Here is a 6003-nt window from a genome sequence, read left to right on the forward strand (position 1 = left end):
ATGTCCGATCCATTTTTTTGGGCTAGTGGATTTGCCACAACACCATAAATAGGAGGATATAGCGGATCAGTATATTTATATGTAAAATTTATATGTAAAATGGTCAATTTAATAGTTGCTCAGCCAGTCCACTCTGATCTAAAGTGGTGAATTGGCTACTGAAAGACCAGCATTACTCTTAGTTACTTATAGCTTGATCCTGCATAGATAGCTTCAGACTAATTTGGCCTACGTCAGGCCCCTAAATTGTACCTAGTTATATTCCAAGTCCATTGGGAGTTGCTGTAACAGGTGTGGTGATTAGATACCTGGCCTGCAAGTATGCTCAGGCCCCAGTTTTTGCCAGAGTAGGTGGACATTCTTGGAGAGAGAGGTAGGACCAGGCGAGTCCTTTCATTCACTAGCTTAATCTGAACCCTGGATCGCCTGCTGGGTAATACTTGTAGATCAGAGATTAGGGCTTTTTAAACAGAGAGCTGATTCCCACTTCCTGTATTGGGGTGCTGGTTCTGACAATCCACAAGATGATCTCCTATGGCAACTACTAAAACAAAGAGGATTAGCAACTACTTTCACATTTTAGTTAGAAATGCATGAAAAGGCAAATTCATTTTTAAACTTTTTGTAATGCAGTTTTCTGGATTTTTTATTTTTTAAATTTTTTTTTGTTATTGTTGTGTCATCTCTGTCAACCTACTATTGAAATAATAGAATGATCATTTCTTGTTAGTGGGCAAACTTTCCTTGACTGTAAGATTTTACGTTCAAAATTACACAAAACCAGACAGAGGAAAAAAAGTCAAAAACATCAACATCCAAGCAAGAAAAAAAAAACACAGCTTAGTCAGTCTAAATCACAGGTGTCGAACTCCAGGCCTCGAGGGCTGGTGTCCTGCAGGTTTTAGATGTAACCTTGATACAAGACAGCTGATTTAAAGGCTAAATTACCTCCTCAACATGTCTTGAAGTTCTCCAGAGGCCTGGTAATGAACTAATGAACTAGGGGTTCGAGCCCCGGCTCGGACAGTCTCGGTCGTTGTGTCCTTGGGCAAGACACTTCACCCGTTGCCTGCTGGTGGTGGTCAGAGGGCCCGGTGGCGCCAGTGTCCGGCAGCCTCGCCTCTGTCAGTGCGCCCCAGGGCAGCTGTGGCTACAATGTAGCTTGCCATCACCAGTGTGTAAATGGGTGGGTGACTGATTGTGTAAAGCGCTTTGGGGTCCTTAGGGACTAGTAAAGCGCTATACAAATACAGGCCATTTACCATTTAATCATTTGATTCAGGTGTGTTGACCCAGGGTGAGATCTAAAAACTGCAGGACACCGACACCAACTCTCAATAGAGTTCATTTATGTATTTCATTTTCTCAGTGTGGGGTTTTGCAGGCCTTAGTATGCAAGACATCAAGGAATTAAAGCAGCGTAGAAGGGAGAGCCTTCAGTTTTCAGGCCCCTCTTCTGTGGAACCAGCTTCCAGTTTGGATTCAGGAGACAGACACTATCTCTACTTTTAAGATTAGGCTTAAAACTTTCCGTTTTGCTAAAGCATATAGTTAGGGCTGGATCAGGTGACCCTTAGTTATGCTGCAATAGGTGGATTCCCATGATGCATTGAGTATTTCCCTTCACTCTCCTTTCTCACTCAGCATGTGTTAATAGACCATTGAATCATACTTGTTATTCATCTCTGTCTCTCTTCCACAGCATGTCCTTATCCTGTCTTCTTTCTCTCACCCCAACCGGTCGTAGCAGATGGCCGCCCCTCCCTGAGCCTGGTTCTGCTGGAGGTTTCTTCCTGGTAAAAGGGAGTTTTTCTTTCCAACTGTCACCAAAGTGCTTGCTCATAGGGGGTCACTTGATTGTTGGACTGCGACTGTTGTTGTGATTTGGCCCTTATAAATAAAATTGAATTGAACTGAATTAAAGAGAGAGAGAGTGTCAGAAGACATGAAGCAAAGGGCCTTAAACTGAAATGAAATCCAGGTTGCTGCATTCAGCCTTGCAGCACATGGGTATTTGCACACTGTGTAATTTTTTTTTTCAATTTTAAACATATTCCTTTTGAGTTTTTTAACACACAGGTCCCAGCCACAGATGACTCCTGTAGTCGATTGTCTCTGAGATATTTCATTTGATTTTTCTCCAAATCCGAAGCTAACTTTACTTGCTGGTACGTTATTTATAAATATGTATTTTCCAAGGAGAAATACACACAGAGCTGTTGTTAAATAAGTGCCAGATTCTTTCTTATCAAAAAAGAGCAGTTTACTACCTTGTTTTGGTTACAGAGCATCTATAGAGCATAATGCTGGAAATCATATTTATTTATATTCAAACTGTGCACATATCCCGTTGTTGTATTGAGAGCCACTATCTCAGGTGCCTAATCTGGGACCATCAGGAGTGTGTGGGAGGGCCATAAAAGGAGAAGGTCCAGATTTAATCTCTTAGGTTTTAGGGGACTCCCAAACTAAAACATAGTTAAACATGTGTCTGTTCTCTTTTGAAATATGAAGTTTTTTTTAGTCTGTGCTAAAATATGTTACTTTATGGAACAACTTGAATTTATCTTCTTTTCTAAAGTGCCAGATCCTCATTCATTTTGATGATAGAAATTTCCAGCTTTTATCTTTAATAGGTTTTTAGTTATCCGCTTAAAAACGTTGCCTTAGAAAAAATGGCCTGAAAGTAGGTTGATGGGCCATTAAAAAGAAAAAAAAAACTGAAATCAAGTCTTTTTCACAGATGGGTTCAAAGTGGGGGTAGTTCCTGTTTGTAGTGCAATAGACAGGCTGACAGATTCCTCCTATTAGTATATGTGAGACAAACATGTGTGTATGAATGAGAGAGAGCAGGATGCAATGGTGAAGATGTAAGGAGCCCTTTATTTATTCCCTTTGTAAAGGGAAACACGGACAGAGCCGACGACTCCAGTAAACGACCATCTCTAAGATATTTCATTTGATCCATGTCCAAGTTAGTTCTCACTTAGCTGGATTTTTTTTTTCCAAAGCTGGAAAGTTATTTGTAAATATGCATCTTCTAAGGAGAAACACAGACAGCTGCGGTCAAATAAGTGCCAGATTCTTCCTTATCACAAAAGAGCAGCACAAATGCCCATCTCTCCTTGTTGTGGTTACAGAGAAAATCAAGCATAATGTACAGGAAGTCTTTTTTTTTTTTTGTGAAATTGCGCTCATGTCCGTTCGGTTCGCAGCCGAGTGGAACGCAGCGGGAATGAGGATCAGCACCTCCAAATCTGAGGCCATGGTTCTCAGCCGGAAAAGGGTGGAGTGCCCACTCCGGGTCGGGGATGAGTTCCTGCCCCAAGTGGAGGAGTTCAAGTATCTCGGGGTCTTGTTCGCGAGTGATGGGAGAAGGGAGCTGGAGATCGACAGACGGATTGGGGCTGCGGCTGCAGTAATGCGGACGCTGCACCGGTCAGTCGTGGTGAAGAGGGAGCTGAGTGTAAAAGCGAAGCTCTCAATTTACCGGTCGATCTACGTCCCTACCCTCACCTATGGCCACGAGCTGTGGGTAGTGACCGAAAGAACGAGATCGCGGATACAAGCGGCGGAAATGAGCTTCCTCCGAAGGGTGGCTGGCCTCTCCCTTAGAGATAGGGTGAGAAGTTCGGCCATCCGGGAGGGGCTCAGAGTAGAGCAGCTGCTGCTCCACATCGAAAGGAGCCAGCTGAGGTGGTTCGGGCATCTGGCAAGGATGCCCCCTGGGCGCCTCCTGGGCGAGGTGTTCCAGGCATGTCCCACCGGGAGGAGGCCCCGGGGCAGACCCAGGACACGCTGGAGAGATTATATCTCTCGGCTGGCCTGGGAACGCCTTGGTATTCCCCCGGACAAGCTGGAGGAGGTGGCTGGGGAGAGGGAGGTCTGGACCTCTTTGCTTAGGCTGCTACCCCCGCGACCCGACCTCGGATAAGCGGATGAAGATGGATGGATGGATGGATGGATGCGCTCATGTCCCTGCTGTTGCTTTGACAGCCACTATCTAAACTGTTTAATCTGGGACCATCAGAGGTGTGTGGGAGGCCCAGAAAAAGAGAAAGTCCAGATACAGTTCAGTAGCTATAAGTCAAGGTAACACATCTCTTTCTTTACCACAGCAGATCAATACACCAATCAGTTTGTCAGTCTCTGTGAAGTAGTCAGACTCGAACGTCAAGGAAGGTGGTAGGTAGTGATGGGACGTTCTGTATCGAGGCTTCGGAGCGTGTGTCGAGTAATGGAGGGGGCGTTTCCGCGAAGCGCGTATCGAGGCTTGCTTCATTTATGGGAGGAGCTGAAAATGATGACGTCCGAAGCCTCGCTGCCCGGCTGTACCACGTGACTGGTTCATGAAGTGGTTCGAACTTTGCCGCGAGATATGACAGCGATATAAACCCCTCAGACTTCATTCAAAAATGTGGGTGTTTGATGGAGAGTTGCGGTTAGTGAGAGTTTGGAGACCGTTTGGAGGTTTATGAGAGTGAGGAGAGAAAGTCAGGAGAGAATGGAGCCAGCTAAGAAGAGGAGGATGTCCTCCCCTGTGTGGGAACATTTTGATCTTATTCCTCCCAACAAGCTATGTAAATTTCTACAGAAGATGTATTTTCATGATACTGATGGTGCAATACAATTTATGTTGAGCTGTCTTGACTTTTGTACAAGGTGAAGTGTTTGCTGTGTGCCAGGGAGCTGGGATATAACAACAACACCTCATCCATGCTTAGGCACTACAGAGCTTTGCATGAGAATAAGGGGGACACCGATCGTGGAGCAAGACCAGGTGAGCCATCAAATGCAATTATAATATAGCATGCAGTAATGTTACTAAATGATATAACAATATTATACAACTGTTATAAGTTACGTGTGTGATATTTATATTTGTGCTTTATCTTTATTGTCTTTCCTCAGGAGAACAATCTCAAATAGATGAAGACCTGGTCAGCATGGTGATTGAGGACTCCCAGCCATTTAGCATTGTGGAGGACAAAGGATTCAAAAGATTTGTTAAATCATTAAATCCTAGCTATGTTCTCCCCACTAAAAAGGTCATCAAAGCAGTGAAAATTTAGTTTTTACAGAATAAAATGTGAACAGGCAGGACTGAGGCTCAAAGCCTCAGTGTGTAGCTGTCCATACCTCAATGTTACAAAAGCACAACCACTGTCCACACCCCAACCACACCTCACCTCACAGTAAATGATCATTTCCATTTTAAGCATTTCCAAATAATCATTTCCCATACTGCCACTATAAATATACACAGTATACTGCCATCACTACAATATACATGTTTTACACACTCCTTTTGTTGTTGACATTTACAGGCTGTGTGCAAAATGCCACACTCTTCAAATTCATGCCAGCTATTATTTTTACGTCCAGTAGGTGTCCTGCTAGAGCAAATGAAGCTTCATGAAGCTTCGCGTTGGGGTGAACCAATTGGATGAAAAGCTTCAGTGCTTCATGGGGCTTCATCTGCCCATCACTAGTGGTAGGGAAGCAGACTATGCAGACATTTTAGGTTTCCAAGGTGAGCAATTTATTTACAGTGAACTTAATTTAATGTATAACTTAACAAAACTTTCCCCAAATCAATTCATTTAACAAAACTCACCATAACATGACTCTGGTGACACAGCTCACCTCTCCTCTCACCTGCATCTGGTAGAGACTGGCTTTAAATAGGGCCATCAATTTCCCTCCAATTGCCCAGCCAGTACCACTCACTCAACTGAGGGATCTAAAACTCTACTCAGGTTATCTAAAAACACAAAACCTCTACACACTTCTAACATGCACATTTACACAACTAAATGGCAGTATTAACAAAAGGAATCCCTTTAAACATTAACACAGACAAAAGGAAGCATCTCTCTGGAAAAAGAAACCCCTCCACATGGTTTGACCTGATGATGTCATGTGTGACATGATCAGGACTTTAAAATGAGGAAATGCCAGGCGGGCGTTTCCCCACACCTGACACTCATGATGACTGAAAAG

The sequence above is a fragment of the Astatotilapia calliptera genome, chromosome 14, assembly GCF_964374335.1.
Source record: "Astatotilapia calliptera chromosome 14, fAstCal68.1, whole genome shotgun sequence".
In the NCBI taxonomy this organism is placed as follows: Eukaryota; Metazoa; Chordata; class Actinopteri; order Cichliformes; family Cichlidae; genus Astatotilapia; species Astatotilapia calliptera.